Below are 16,720 nucleotides of genomic sequence, written 5' to 3' on the forward strand. Positions count from 1 at the left end.
CACAACTTTCTTCTCTTGCATTAACACAGCACCGAGACCTTGAAGAGAAGCATCACAGAAAACTTCAAATGGCTTGGATTCGTCAGGAGGAGTTAAGACAGGAGCTGTGACGAGTTTCTCTTTGAGAGTATTGAACGAAACGTCACACTCAGGAGACCAGACATACTTCACATGCTTCTGGAGGAGGTTGGAAAGAGGCTTTGCAATCTTAGAGAAATTCTCAACGAATCTTCGGCAATAGCTTGCAAGACCAAGAAAACTGCAGAGCTGCTTGACATTCTGAGGAGGTTCCCAATTCACAATTGCGGACACCTTCTCGGGATTAACAGCGATGCCCTTGGCAGAGATGATATGACCAAGGTAAAGAACTTCATCAAGCCAAAACTCACATTTTGAAAACTTCACATAAAATTGATATTCTCTGAGCTTGTCGAGCACCAATCACAAATGTTTGGCATGATCCTTCTTATTCTTGGACAAGACCAAGATATCATCGAGATACACCAGGACGAATTCATTGGTATAGGGGTTGAAGATGAAGTTCATCATCCGAGAGAATGTTGGACGAGCATTGACAAGGCCGAAAGACATGACAGTATATTCATAAGAACCAAAGCTTGTTCTGAAAGCTGTCTTGGGAATATCTTCTTCACGAATGCGAATCTGATGATAACCCATACGAAGGTCAAGCTTGGAGAATACTTTAGCACCTTTGAGTTGCTCGAATAGCTCATTGATGTTGGGAAGTGGATACTTGTTCTTGATTGTCTTCTTGTTCAATGGACGGTAGTTGACATAAAGTCGGTCCGTGCCATCCTTCTTCTGGACAAAAAGAACACCACAACCCCATGGAGATGAACTCGGTCTGATCAAACCCAGACGCTCTTGTTCATCGAGCTGTTTCTTCAATTCCTTCAGCTCCTTGGGTCCAAGCTTGTAAGGACGCTTGCAAACGGGTTCAGTGCCCTGCTCAAGATCGATAGCGAACTCAACTGGCCGGTGAGGAGGCATACCCGGAAGCTCTTCTGGAAAGACATCTTGGTACTCACAAATGACTGGAATCTGAGAGATGGCATTCAATTCGCCCTTATCATTGAGAGAAAACAACCGAATGGTTTCATCACGAGCGGCATAGATAATCACATCCTCAGAAGAGTGTGTCAATTGAATTTCCCTGGCAGCACAATCAAGTAGAGCCTTGTGCTTAGAAAGCCAGTCCATCCCGAGAATAAGATCAATATTCAAGTCACCAAGAACAATTGGAGAAGACAGAAATTTATAGTCGCAAATCTTGATACCGACATTTGGAACCATCATGCTAGAGCTCAAACGCTTAGCCGGAGAAATAACTTGCATTGCTCTAGATAATTCCTCTGTGTCAAAATTGTGCTTCGATGCAAATGGGTACGACATGAAAGAATGCGATGCACCAGTATCAAATAAAACTTTTGCAGGAATATCATTAACTGAGAGATTACCCATTATCACATCAGTAGATTCCTCCGCTTGAGCTGCATTCATCATGTTGACCTTTGCAAACTTTGGATTATGCTTGACCACTGGATTGCTGGAAGATCTCACAGGAGGAGGAGGCGGAAGGCGCCATTGATTGAAGCATTTGTTAGCATAGTGACCTTTCTGCTGACACTTGTTGCAAGTCACCTCTGAGAGTGGACGATGATAAGGAGCATTCGACTTTGGAGCTTGATTCTGAGACTTGTTCTGATAGCCAGAGTTGGAAGAGTGGGAAGATCCATGGCCACCTTTGTTGTTCTGCTGGTAAGGCTGGCGAAACGGAGGAGGAGGAGGCAACCAGAACTTGTGTTGCTTAGCAGCCACTAGTGAGGAAGAAGAAGACTGAACTGCGTCCCTGACTCTCTTCGTAGAAGCCTCACACTTGAGCAGAGCAGCCTCTTGCTTCAGTGCCATATTGTAGAATTGATCAAACTGAGTAGGCTCAACAAGAACGAGAGCTAACTGCAGATCCTCTATAAGGCCACCTCTGAAGTGATAGATCATGCTCTTTTCATCAGGAACGTCTTGTTTAGCGAAGCGAGCAAGTTTCTGAAACTGGATGTTGAATTGATACACAGACATGTTGCCTTGCTTGAGATTGCGGAACTCTTCACGCTTGCTCTCAACAACACTTTGTGGAAAGTGGTGTGCTTTGAAGTCCCGACAGAAGTCAGTCCAAGTGATCACACGACCTCCTCTGGAATCTTTGTATTGTTGATACCAATCAGCATCTTGGTCCTTGAGCTGAAAAGAAGCGAACTTGACATAGTCCTCAGGCCTGACATTGCTACATTCAAAATGCTTCTTGATGTCCACGAGCCAATCATCGGCATCCGTGGCCTCGGCACAGTAGCTGAAAGACTTGGGCTGATTTGCGAGAAACTGGTTGAGGGTAGCAAAGTGAGGCTGATTGTTGCCTTGGCCTTGATTTACCTGATTGCCTTGCCCTTGGATGCGTTCTTGCAAGAGTTGCAGAATCATCTGAGCATTGGCGTTGGGGGCTGCCATGATAGCTTGCCATGCCTCCGGAGGCGGAGGTGGAGGCGGAGGGTTCGCCTGATTCCCTTCATTGCGTTCCGGATTCTGACGCGTTGGTGGAGCCATCCTGAAGAGGGTGACATCCGTTACCATCTTGATAGACAGATAGACAAATTGAATCAACGGATAGAAATTGCAACATATAGTCTTCACAATAAACATTCGAACGCGGATGAACGAATGAATTCCATAGTAAATCATCACACTTCCATTAAGTTGAGAAGCCACTTAGAAAAGGTATGGAATCAACATTTGACTTCGAAGCGACTCGAATACCACAATTCAAAACAAAACAAAGTATTGGCTTGCAGAATAAGCCGGAACAAACATATGATAGAGATTTCGTCCGAAGTTTTCGTGGTGGGGCCCACACGGGCTCGATCGTACAGCACCATCATGTACAAGGCAGTGCACATGACATACGAAGCGTCCCCGAGACGGCATAGCCAAGGACTCTTTAAGACACTACGAGACCACTGTAAAACCAACCATGGAAAGGCGGACCACTAGACGTCGAACCCCAATCTCATATCATGCGTTTGTCGGAAAGATATCCTAGGAGCTACTTGAATTCCCACTTATAAACTCCCGAAACTTTCTGGTTATGCAATCTAGTGTTGGGGATACAGGGGACACAAAATATATCACCCAAACTAGCAATCCCTAGATCCATCTGTATCCATCCGTCAACACATAACCAAGAAACCTTCGGAAATCGTGTACCTCAACCTTTGAAAAGCATACGTTATACGAGTTATGGCAGTACTCCCGAACTCCTGCCCCAGTACTGGGTGGCATCGAGGTGATCTCACCAACAACTGCATAAAAGAGATTTCGATGTCGGCGAAACTCAGGTATTCCAGAACTGCAACGATAAAATTGTGACGACAACACCTCGGAGCTCAACTCCCCGGGACACTGCCACAACCCCTAAATGTCAGGAGGCACCAAGAACAATGTTCTCGTCACAAAACCATCAGAACGATTCTAAGATACCCGCGTGATCCTAAATTTTTTTTTGTGAAATTTGAGGAGAGAAGAGTCAAAACTTCTACGTCAGGAGACCTCACCAGAGCGACGAAGGGACCGAGGAGTAAAAAGAATCCTACTCTCCGATATATATAATCCTAAGACTAAAAACATTTTGTTCTAGACTCAACAACGCCGGCAATTGGATCAAGTAGGGGGGCTCCCAAGTCGGGGATGGCTCTGATTACCAACTTGTAACGCCCATGATGCGGCTATATCTCCCACGTGTCGAGGCACGACTTAGAGGCATAACCGGATTGTAGTTTTGTTGCAAGAAGGGTCATCCTCACACAATCCCGTGCAAGGAACAAGAAAGGGATAACGAGAGTTGGCTTACAATCGCCAATTCACACAATACATAAATATAATTCATACATCATACAAAATCCACACATAGACCGACTACGGTCAAATCCAAATGAAAATAATATAACCCCAAATGCTAGATCCCCGATCGTCCCAACTGGGCTCCACTACTGATCATCAGGAAACGAAACATAGTAACGACCACGTTCCTCGTCGATCTCCCACTTGAGCTCGGTTGCGTCATCTGCACTGGCATCATCGGCACCTGCAACTGTTTTTTGGTAGAATCTGTGAGTCACGAGGACTCAGCAATCTCACACCCGCGAGATCAAGACTATTTAAGCTTATAGGAAAGGATGGTGTAATGAGGTGGAGTGGCAGCAAGCACTAAGCATATATGGTGGCTAACATACGCAAATGAGAGCGAGAAGAGAAGCAACGCAACGGTCGCGAAGCTAGAAATAATCAAGAAGTGATCCTGAAACTACTTACGTCATTCATAACTCAAACCGTGTTCACTTCCCGTACTCCGCCGAGAAGAGACCATCACGGCTACACACACGGTTGATGTATTTTAATTAAGTCAAGTGACAAGTTCTCTACAACCGGACATTAACAAATTCCCATCTGCCTCATAACCGCGGGCACGGCTTTCGAAAGATAATACCCTGCAGGGGTGTCCCAACTTAGCCCATCATAAGCTCTCACGGTCAACGAAGGATAAACCTTCTCCCGGAAAGACCCGATCAGTCTCGGAATCCCGGTTTACAAGACATTTCGACAATGGTAAAACAAGACCAGCAAAGCCCCCCGAATGTGCCGACAAATCCTGATAGGAGCTACACATATCTCGTTCTCAGGGCACACCGGATGAGCCAGACGTCGGGTTGGCATAGACCCTGGTTGCCCAGGGGGCGCCGGACATCGTTCGGTTTGGGCCAGCACTCGAAGGAGCACTGGTCCGGGGGTTTAAATAAAGATGACCCTCGGGCTCGCGAAAAACCAAGGGAAAAGGCTTAGGTGGCAAATGGTAAAACCAAGGTTGGGCCTTGCTGGAGGAGTTTTGTTCAAGGCGAACTGTCAAGGGGGTCCCATAAATCACCCAACCACGTAAGGAACGCAAACTCAAGGAACATAATACCGGTATGACGGAAACTAGGGCGGCAAGAGTGGAAAAAAACACCAGGCATAAGGCCGAGCCTTCCACCCTTTACCAAATATATAGATGCATTAATTAAATAAAAGATATTGTGATATTCCAAAATATCCATGTTCCAACATGGAACCAACTTCAACTTCCCCTGCAACTAGCAACGCTATAAGAAGGGCTGAGCAAAAGCGGTAACTTAGCCAAACAACGGTTTGCTAGGAAAGGATGGTTAGAGGCTTGACATGGAAAATATGGGAGCCATGATATAGCAAGTGGTAGGTAGCGAAGCATGGCAATAGAATGAACAACTAGCAAAGCAAAGATAGAAGTGATTTCGAGGGTATGGTCATCTTGCCCGCAAGGTTCTCAGAGTTGTCGAAAGCTTGATCCTCGTAAGCGTACTCAACAAGTTCCTCGTTCACGAACTCGTCTCCCGGCTCTATCCAAAACAAGAACACAAGCAACAGAACCACAATCAATCACGGGAAATGCACAAGTAACATGATGTAAAACATGTATGATATGCGAGATGTGGTATGTGATGCATATGCGTGCTCCGGAAGAAAAATGATGAACAAGACAGTAACTTGGCAAACCAAGCATGACACTGGAAAGATGAGATCATTTCGGTCGAAATCGATATAAAGATCACCGGAAACGGATGCACGGTTTACAAATGGCAAGCAAAACAAGAATGACACGAATATGTGATTAACAACATGATAGCACTTAGAATACATCAAGAAACTATGCTACAGCATTCCAACATAGCAACAAAGCGTATGGAAGTAATCTACAGGTGATGATTGACAAAAGATGAACACTGAGCTACGGCTAGATAACAACATAATAGGTCCAAACAAGCATGGCAAAAGTGCAAAAGATATCAGGTTCACAGACTTGGTGAAATTACTGGACATGGCAATAACAGCATCCGGTAGCAATGTTCAGATCACAAAATCAACATGCTACAGGAACTTAACATAGCAAAGCTAGGCATGTAATGAATCTACTAAATGCATATAACAAAAGTCCCTTACTGACCATAAGCAAAAAAGGACCAGAAGATATGATGGTAACCATGTAAACATAGCAAGTTTCGTTAACAGGTTACAGACTTAGCAGAAAACAGAGAATGACAGAAACAGACATTATGAGGGCATCTTTGTGAGCTTGATGCACTCACCACAAAGCAATTCATGACAAACAAGCATACCTACAGTAATATGGCATGTTTAAGAAGCTATCCGTGGAAAGAACAAATACATAGCATGAATGGATCAACTACAACAACCTTGGCAAAACTGAATATCATGTTAACAATCTGCCAGAAATAATTTATAGCAAAAGTAGAGCAATATTGAGTCATGCTATGGCACTCCATAATTGCAAACAAGGGCATGTATGGATAAAGCACAACTATATCTACAAAACATCCTTACTGAGCATCACCAAAAGGAGCATGGATCTCTCTGTAGACACATGGATACATAGCAACAAAATAACAGCAGTCACAGACTTAGTAAAATTACTAAGTCCCTGAAATCAGAAACATCACGAAGCCTAGTTTGCATGCTTGTGCTAGTCACCGCAGAGATCACAAAAATACATGGCATACACCTCTGTAAATATGGCATGTCATACATCAAAACACATGTAGAGCTCATGCCCATAAGATGCACACATAAATAGCAACAAAAATAACAAATCCTCAAGTTCTGATTAGTAACAGCAGTTAACATCAACTAGCACTCTTGCACCAGAGATTTGGGCATCAAGATGGACTCAAATGAACATGTTGAGACGAACATTTCGATATATTACACGCATGAAACGGAGCTATATGCAGTGAGTTATGATGCGATGAACATGAGCATGTAATGCAAAAACATAAAGACTTGGAGAAAATCGAGAGGGGAAAAGTCAACCTCGGGTTGACCCGATCGGATCTAGCGCTCGGCTAGGGTTCGGGGCGCACGGTGGCTCGCCCGAGCAGTGGAGAGACCGTGGCCGGCGTCGTTGGAGAGGAAGGAGAGGGCCGGCGGGGAGGCGGCAGAGGGGCGCGGCCGGAGGCGGGCTTTGGGAAGAGGAGCGGGGCGCGGCGTACGGCGGGCGGAGGCGGCGGCGCGGCGCCGGCGAGGCACGGGCGACGAGGCGGCGGCGACGAGGGAGGACGGCGGCGGCGCGCGGGCTCGGGCGCGGGGGAGGCGCACGGGCTCGGGGCGAGGAGCCACGGGCCCGGCGGGGGCCGGCCACGGGCTCGCGGGCTTCGGCGGCGGCGCGGCATATGGCGCCACGTGGCACACTATGACTGGCTGCGGGCGGCGGCGGTTGGTTCGTCCGGCGCCGGGCGGACACGTCCGGCGGCGCGGAGGGAGCGGGGCTAGGGTTTGGACCCGGGATTTCGGAGGGGAAGGTGTTTAAATAGATAGAGGGAGCTAGGAGAGTCCAAACGGAGCGCGGTTTTTGCCTCCACGATCGTGATCGAATGAACTAGAGCATGGAAGAGACTAAGAGGGGGTTTTGGGCTGTTTGAAGGGGGGTTTTGCTGCAACACACAAACGGACTTTGCGGTTACCCGGTTAACCGTTGGAGCATCAAACGACCTCCAAATGGAAGGAAACTTGACCGGTGGTCTACCGGTGGTATACCAAGGCCACTTGAGAAGCCTCGGTCCATTCCGAGAACGTTCAACACCCGCTCATGAAAATAAACGAATAGGGGTGCGCTGGAGGAGGTGGGAGTGCCGGATTGCAAAACGGACAACGGGGAAAATGCTCGGATGCAAGAGACGAACACGTATGCAAATGCAATGCACATGATGACATGATATGAGATGCATGACATGAACAAAAAGCAAAACGAAAAACAAAACCCGACCACGAAGGGAATATCATAACACATAGCCGAAAATTGCAAGAGATGGAGTTAGAAATATGGAAAGTTACATCCGGGGTGTTACAATATCCCTCTTGAATACCTATCATTCCAGGACGAATTTTGTAACCCGTACATTTTGCCATTACTATTTATTAGACTCTACAAAAGATATAAGTGAACCACGAGAGTACAACTATTTCATTAAAATAAAACCACCATCATGCTCTAGAAGATATAGATGAAGCACTAGAGCAACTGCCTTGTTCAAAAAATATAAGTGAAGCACATAGAGTATTCTAACAAATCACTAATAAATGCATGTCTCTCTGAAAAGGTGTGTGCATAAAACAATGATTGTGGGAAACTCAAAAGCAAATAAAGCAAAGACTCTTATAATACATGATGTTCTCAGCAAAACTCATATCATGTTATGGATACAAATATAGCTCCAAGTAATATACCGATGGATTGTAGACAAAAGAGGGGATGCCATCTGGGGCATCCCCATGCTCAGATACTTCGTGGTCCTTGAATATAACCCTGGGCATCCCCAAGCTTCGGGTCTTTCCGCTCCTTATTCCTTCATCCATCGTGATCTTACCGAAAACTTGAAAACTTCAGCACACAAAACTCAGCAGAAACCTCATGAGATCCGTTAGTATGACAGGTAAATCATAAACTTTAGGTACTGTCAACCAATTCATAATTTATTATTGCGTAATATCTACTGTATTCTAACTTCTCCATTACTTATATCCCCCGATATAATCCATAACATCATTAAAACAAGCAAACTATGAAACGAAAAAGGAATCTATTAAAAATAGAACAGTCTGTAATGATCTGAAAAACGCAATAATTTTGTGACTCCAAAATTTCTGAATTATCAGGACAACATGGGCAATTTCTATATCAATAATGTGTAAAAAAACAGAATTTTATCACCTTCCAATGAATTTAAAGAATTCCAGTAGTGGGCGCAAAAGTTTTTGTTTTTTTTTCACAGAATCATGTCAACTATCAACCAAATCATCACAAAGGCTTTACTTTACACAAACACTAATTAAAATTTAAAAACTAATCATAACAGGAGCATAATTGTGTGAACACTCAAAAACAAAAAGAATTGGGTTGTCTCCCAACAAGCCCTTTCTTTATAGAAATTAAGATAGGCTTGGAATATTAATGATGCTCACATAAGACACAAGAATTGAAGCACAAAGAGAGCATCATAAAACATGTGACAAATACATTTAAGTCTAACATACTTCTTATGCATAGGAATTTTGTTTGAAAACAAATTATCAAGACAAAAAATATCTAGCATGTCGGATTCAGGGATCCACAGACCGAAGATGGTTCGAACTCTGGGGCGCGTGCGAAGATCTCAGCCTCTCAAGCTTCGAGCTCGTCGCCCGACAGCCTAGCCTTGCTGGATTCGTGTGAATGGGGAAGAAGTTGAACATGACAGTTTACCGAGGTTCGGGCCACCTTGCGGTGTAAAACCTTACTCTTGCATTGGGGTGGATTGGCCTCACGAGGGGCTGAGGATGAACAAGTATTGTGGATAAACAACCTTGCAAGGGCTAAAGTGGTGAGGGTGGAAAGGGTTGGATGAAATCCGGATCCCTTCTACGGTGGTGGCTAACCTATTATAGTGGCCTCGGTCTTCTTCCCTTGAAACTTAGGTGGGAAGGGATCCCACAACGACCAATTTGAATGGGACAAGTAGTACATCTAATCCTAAAGAAAGGTGGTATTCGTCTGCAAAGCTTCTGGTCGTGACGCAGCGGTGGGCTCGGTGATTACATCCGTCCTGCTAAGCCCGTGGTCTTGGTCTCGTAGCACCAGAATGGAAAGCTTTTGGGGATTCATTGGGAAGCCATGCATGTCCTTGCCTCCTTAGAAACAAAGAGCAAACTGCCTCCTCCGCGCCTGCTGGCGCCCGCCTGGCCTTGGTCATCATGGCTCACATCATCGCGGCCTCGGGAGGACGAGTACCTACATAGCAATCTCCGCTCCTCGGGAGGCTGCCTCTGGAGGCCGCTCCCTCTATATGTCTTGCTGTCGTCCGCCTCGCGAGGCCAAGGCCCTCGTGAGGGTCTTGTCTTGGCGGTCTTGTGGATGGGCCGTACCAGGCCATCGAGGGAGCCATGCCGTGGGCCGCAAGCACGCAAGTCTGGGTACTCTGGTTCCCAGAACGCCGATAGTAGCCCCCGCGCCCAGGGTGCGCTCGGGCCGGCTTCGAGGCGAAGACAAGGGGCAAGGGCGAAGCGCCGCGGGCCCCAATTTCCTGCGGGCCAGGCTGACGCATGGCGCTTGATGGGACGCAGACGCATCCACTTCCCCACGTCGCCTGGGCAACCGCTCAGGCTGACAAAAGGCTGGCGCACACCCGCGGGGCCATCGTTGCCCTGCTATGCGCCTGCCTTCTGCCCCTCCTTCTCCTTGCAAGCTTGTGCCTTCTTTGCCGGATTCAGCGCCAGCTCCACTCCGCCTCGCTCCTATGGCCCCCAAGAAGAAGAGGGGCAAGGCTCCGGTGATGGCGGGGCCAGAACACGCGTTGGGCCGGTCCACCGTGATGAACCGCGAGGGGCTGTACAAGGTCCGACACGCGCTTGTTGCTGACTCCAACGAGTGGAAGGCGACGAAGATCTGGCCGGCCTACCGGTCTTTAATCTACAAGGATGCTACCAACATCCCTCTCCATCTCCAAGACCTTCTCTCTGGCCTGCTGCCGCGATTCTCCAATTTCATCGATGTCGTTCTTATGCTCTACCAAATCCATAAGCTACATCTGGATCCCGGCATCGACACCTCGCTGCACCCGAATGCGGGGGAGGGGGGATTCCAGAGGCAGCGGGTGTACGTCGGCGCCGCCGTGTATAGCCCCCTCCTCCTGTTCCCACCAGCCCCCATGGAGCCAAGCTACGGATGGGGGCACGTGGAGTTGGTCGACCCGCGGCTCGCTCGAGCCATGACCAGGCTAGCCAACCAGAGGAAGGCGGGGGTGACGATGTGGATGTGGATGTGGCTGTCGTCTTCGCCTTGCAAGGCTGCGCGCCATATCGCAACACGCTTTGTCTTGAGCCTGGCGCAACCCAGAAGAGGAGCTCGACAGCTGCCGTAGCTCTGCCCCAAGGACCTTGAAGAAGAGGAAGTGGATCGCTACGGACGAGTAAGTGCCTCGTTTCCTCCTAGATTCTTGCATATCGTGTCATTTCCTGACTCTTGTCCCTCAGGATCCCTTCCGTCGAAGGAACGAGCATGTCCCGAGTGCTGCCTCTGGAGGGAACCGGTCCCGTCACGACCTCGTGCCCTCATGAGCTGCGTGCGCAAGGAGGCTCCCGCACCTAAGTCGAGGCCAACCCTTGGGGGCCTTGGGATTGCATTCCTGATGTCTTTCTTTCTGGGCGGCCTCACCATTGCGGGGGCAGTGCCAAGGGCTACCCCACTAATTCTTGTCGGTAGCTGGGTGAGTTGCGGGACGGCCCCACCTCCAAGCAGCGGGGTGAGTCTGCGTTGGGCCCTGTCTCGGGCCGGAGGAGCGGGCGAGGGAGTTCTAGCCACTGGGCCCCTGCCGGAGACAGGCAAGTCTTCGCGTGGCTCCCTAGCTTATTGGGGCACCGAGGACAGCCCCGGTCGAGCGTTAGAGCTCGCGCGCGGGCGCAGCGCCGTCCGGCACGGCCTTCTTCAGGAGGTGGCGAGCGTGCTAGGCCGCCTTGGGATGGTGTCGGATTCAGGGCTCCGCAGACCCTAGAAAGGTTCAAACTCTGGGCGTGTGCGAAGAACTCAACGTCTCCAGCCAACCAGTTTGTCACCCCCACTGCCTAGCTCGATGAACAAGAAAGGAAAGGGACATGACATTTTACACAGGTTCAGGCCACCTTGCAGTGTAAGACCCTACTCCTGCTTTGTGGTAGATTAGCCTCGCAAGGGGCTGAGGATGAACTAGTACAAGGGAAGAACAACCTCACGAGGTCTATTCTAGTATGGGTGTGAGCTAGTGAGGTCTCTCTCCCCTCTGCCCCTACGGTGGTGGCTAAGCTATATTTATAGTGGCCTTGGTCCTCTTCCTCCAAACGAAGGCAGGAAGGGATCCCAAAGTGGCCAATTTTGAAGGGGAAAAGAAGTACATCCTATCCTGACGAAAGGCGGTCTTCGCCTGCAAAGCTTCTAGTCGTGACGCCGCGGTGGGCTCAGTGAGGACATCCGTCCTGCCGTCCTGGCGGTCTTGGTCTCGTTGCACGAGAATGGAAACCTTTGGGTGATTCCTTGGGAAACCATGCCTACGCTTGCCTCCTTAGGACCAAAGAGAAAACTTGCTACTCTATGCCCGCTGGCGCCCGCTTGGCCTTGGTCGTCATGGCTGGCGTCACCTCAACCACATGAGGTGGGCGGTTGCATAGAAATCTCTGCTCCTTGGGAGCAGCCTGGGGAGGCCGCTCCCTCCGGAGGTCTTGGGTTCGTCCGCCTCTCGAGGGTCTTGTCATGAAGGTGCTGAAGATGGGCCTTACCAGGCTATCGATGGAGCCACGCCGTGGGCCACAGGTAGGCATGTCCGGGTACCCTGGTTCTAGAATGCAAATAGTAGCCCCCGGGCCCAAGGCGCGCTTGGACTTGGCTTCGAGGCGAAGCCAAATGGCAAGGGTGAAACGCCGCAGGCCCCAATCGCCTGCGGGCCAGGCTGACGCATCCCTCCTGATAGGACGTGGGCATCTTCACTTCCCCACGCTCCTCGGCAACTACCCAACATGACAACTGCCTTGCATATGTGGCCCAGGCATCATTGCCCGCCGTGCTCGGCTTCTACTCCCCCTCTTTTCCTGCGAGCTTACGCCTCCTTCGGCAGATTCCACGCCAGCTACAATCCACCCCGCCGCCATGGCTCCCAGGTCGAATAAAGAGAAGGCCCATGTGACCGCGGAGCCCTCACCGGGGTCGGAACCGGCGCTGGACCGGCCCACGTGATCAACCGGGACGGGCTGGACAAGGTTCGGCTGGCCCTTGCCGCCAATTCCAATGAGTCGAAGGCGACGACGATCTAGCCTGCCTCACGGGCCTTGGTTAACATGGAGGCCACCGAAATCCCCCTTCATCTCCACGCTCTCTTCGCCGGCCTGGTCACCCCTTTTTTGGATTTCTTCAATGCCGTACTCTAGCATTACCAGATCCACGCACTACATCTGGACCCTGGATCCATCGTTCTCCTCTCCGCTTTTGCCTTCCTGCGCGAGGCCTCCGTGGGCATTGCCTCGTCCATGGCCCTGCTCCACAATTTCTTCTCACTGCACTTGGTCGACGACGGCAACCCTCGGGGTGTGTGTCGCTCCAGGCGGTGGCGGCGAGAGCTGGCTCTAGCATCGACTTCACGCTCTGCCCGGATGCGTTGGGGTTACGGAAGCAGTGGGTGTATGTGGACGCCACCGTGCGCAGCCCCCTGCTCCTCCTCCCATTGGTGCCAGCAGAGCCGAGTTCCGACTGGGGACACGCGAAGCTCGTTGACCGACGGCTCGTTCCTATCTTGTCCAGGTTGGCCAAGCTGAAGGTGGCAGGGCTGACGATGGCGATGCTGGTGATGGAGTTCGTCCGGTGGCGCATTGCTCCGCTCGAGCGCCATTCTCGCCCTATGTGGGCCTTCACCAGCCCCAACGACCCCATGAGGCTCCAGGCGCCTACGTTCCCCTCCAAGACATTGCGCACAGTACTCCATCTCCTGACGGGTGACCCCGCGGCTGCTGCGCTCCCTACCGAGGGGTGTCAGTTGTACAACTGCTCGAGCTGGGGGGCCTTCGTCGAGAAGATGTCGCGCTTCGACGAGTGGGGGCTGCTCCCCGAGGTCCACGAGGGGCCTCGTGAGAATCCTATCTTGGTGGCCCCTGTGCTCGTCTGTCCTGCGACGCGCGTCTGAAAGCACATGCGCTCACTGGGTGATTTTGGTAATTAATGTCATCATATCTCTTGTTGGACTAATATTTTCATCTAGTTTCTTTCAGAGAGTTCAAAAAAGGCGTGGCTTGGACAAGAGGATGTGGAACCCCTTCAAGATGGTAAGGACAAAGATTGGCAAAAGCTCAAGACTCTTCATTTCTATTTTAGTGGTCCAAGATCACATTGAGTCCATAGGAAAAGCCAATACTATTAAAAGGGGAGGTGTTGCTTAATGGTCTACTTTCTCAAAGTGCTTAGTGATATTCTCCAAAGCCCTCAACCACTTTCTCAAATCCAAATATGTCCTAAACCTAAAGTCAAACTCAGCCCCACCAATTTCATTCATCTGGCGCCAGCGAGTTCACTTGACATAGCCACTGCCAGAAACCCTAATTAGTTCGGCCTCACCGATGTGATCTCTGTCTCACCAAGATGGCCTTGCAAACTCTCTATTGCATGATGCATTTATTTCGGTCTCACGGAAATATGCAATTGGTCCCACCGAGTTTTCCTGACCAACTTTCTGTTTGCTTATTACTGAAATTGGTCTCATCGAGTTTATGTAATCGGTCAAACCGAGATAAGGTTTTGCCCTAACCCTAGCACATAAGTCCCACTGGCTCGATCGTGTCGGTCCCACCGAGAATCCTAACGTTCACATTTTGAACTGAATCGGTCTCACCAAGTTCACTTATTCGGTCTGACCGAGTTGGGTCAAATTTGTGTAATGGTTAGATTTTGTGTGGAGGCTATATATACCCCTCCACCCCCTTATCTATTCTAGAGAGAGCCATCAGAACGTGCCTACACTTCCACTACTCATTTTCTGAGAGAGAAGCACCTACTCATTTGTTGAGACCAAGACATTCCAATCCAACCACAATAATCTTGATCTCTAGCCTTCCCCAAGTTGCTTTCACCTCAAATCATCTTTCCACCATAGCAACATCTGTGAGAGAGAGTTGAGGGTTGGGGAGACTATCATTTGAATCACAAGAGCAAGGAGTTCATCATCAACAAACCATCTATTACGTTTTGGAGAGTGGTGTATCCTAGATTGGTTAGGTGTCACTTGGGATCCCCCGTCAAGATTGTGGTTTTGAACCAAGGAGTTTGTAAGGGCAAGGAGATTGCCTGCTTTGTGAAGATCTACCGAAGTGAGGCAAGTCCTTCGTGGGTGATGGCCATGGTGGGATAGACAAGGTTGCTTCTTCGTGGACCCTTCATGGGTGGAGCCCTCCGTGGACTCGCGCAACCGTTACCCTTCGTGGGTTGAAGTCTTCATCAACGTGGATGTACGATAGAACTACCTATCGAAACCATGCCAAAAATCTCCGTGTCCTCAATTGCGTTTGCAGACTCCAATCCCATCCCTTTACTTTCTTGCAACTTGCGTGCTTTACTTTCCGATGCTCATATACTCTTGCCATGCTTGCTTGAAATGTATTGTGAATGCTCAAACTTGTGCTAGAACTCCACCTCAACTTGAATAACTTAAAAACTGCTACTTTTGCTGGTTGAGGATCTAATACCCCCCCCTCTAGACACCTCTTCTAGATCATTTCAGTTGGTATTAGAGCATTGGTCTCCATTGCTTTGGTTTAATCACCATTGGAGGAAGATGGATGGGTCTACGATGGAGAGTTCTTTAATGCTTGGAAAAATGAGATGCTTGAGATTTTCAATGAATATCACTCGAACCAGTACATTACTAGTGCTTGTGCGCCCCTTATTGATCCCTTGCATCCTACCCCTGATGAGTCTCTTCACATGATCCGCAATCTTAGAACCATCAATCTTATTATTAGAGGATTGCCTAGAAATTTGATTGTATGCTTGCCTAATCTTGAATGTGCTTACACTATATTGAGGTTTCTTGAGGTAAATTTTCCAAACTATTCCTTGAAAAATCTAGATATGATTCTTCAGAAGTCCATAGCTTTTCAAAAAATGAAACCTAGTGATCCTAAATTTGATGATTATCTATTTGAGCTTCGTGACCTTATGCGTGCCAAAGGAGATGTTGGAGTCATTAGTAGCATTATCTCTCAAGTCATTGGAATTCATAAAGATGCACATTGCCATGGTCATACATCTAATGAATCACTCTCTATAGGTGATGATCAATCACAAGACGATGTTCAACATGGATACTATGATGAGGATGATGATGATGAGTCTGATCTCGGTGAGTCTATGAGACACTTTGGTCTTATGTCTAACCTTCACGACTATATGGCTGGAGCAAAGGAATGGGTTCTTGATAGTGGATGTACCGATCACATGACCAGAGACAAGGATATGTTTCGTGAGTGTCAGGACCCCGATTCCAAGTCACATCGATCTAGCCGGTAACACCTCATAACACTGTGGCCTCACGCACGGTATTCCCACGGGTGTCGCCTTACCATGGCCCGGGACCGTTTGCACCTTTTGGCTCATGTATATGATAGTGTCGCTAGCATCCATATGATAGAGAACCCGGGCCGACATGACTAGTCGTGAACCCAAAGTGGCACTAACTTACGAGGACTGGCATACATGAATCAACATTGAGCATGTTGGTCAGCAGCGTGCGAATCCAGGCTTTAGCACTGGGCTAACAGGACTCCGGTGAACCGGGCTGTAGCAGGCTAGGCAGGACTCCGGATGTCACCGCGTGACATTTCCCTGAAGGGACAGACACAGGAACAAAGTGAATCACGTGCCGGCCAGTCAAGTGTTCCGGAGCAGTAGTGCTGGGCTAGCAGGACTCCGGTGAACCGGGCTGTAGCGGACTACTATGGCTCATGGAAGCACAAGACTACATTTCCCCATAAGAGAGGCTACCAAGGATAAACAACTAGGTTGTCAGATCCCACACATACCAAG

The sequence above is a fragment of the Triticum aestivum genome, chromosome 6D, assembly GCF_018294505.1.
Source record: "Triticum aestivum cultivar Chinese Spring chromosome 6D, IWGSC CS RefSeq v2.1, whole genome shotgun sequence".
NCBI classification, from domain to species: Eukaryota; Viridiplantae; Streptophyta; class Magnoliopsida; order Poales; family Poaceae; genus Triticum; species Triticum aestivum.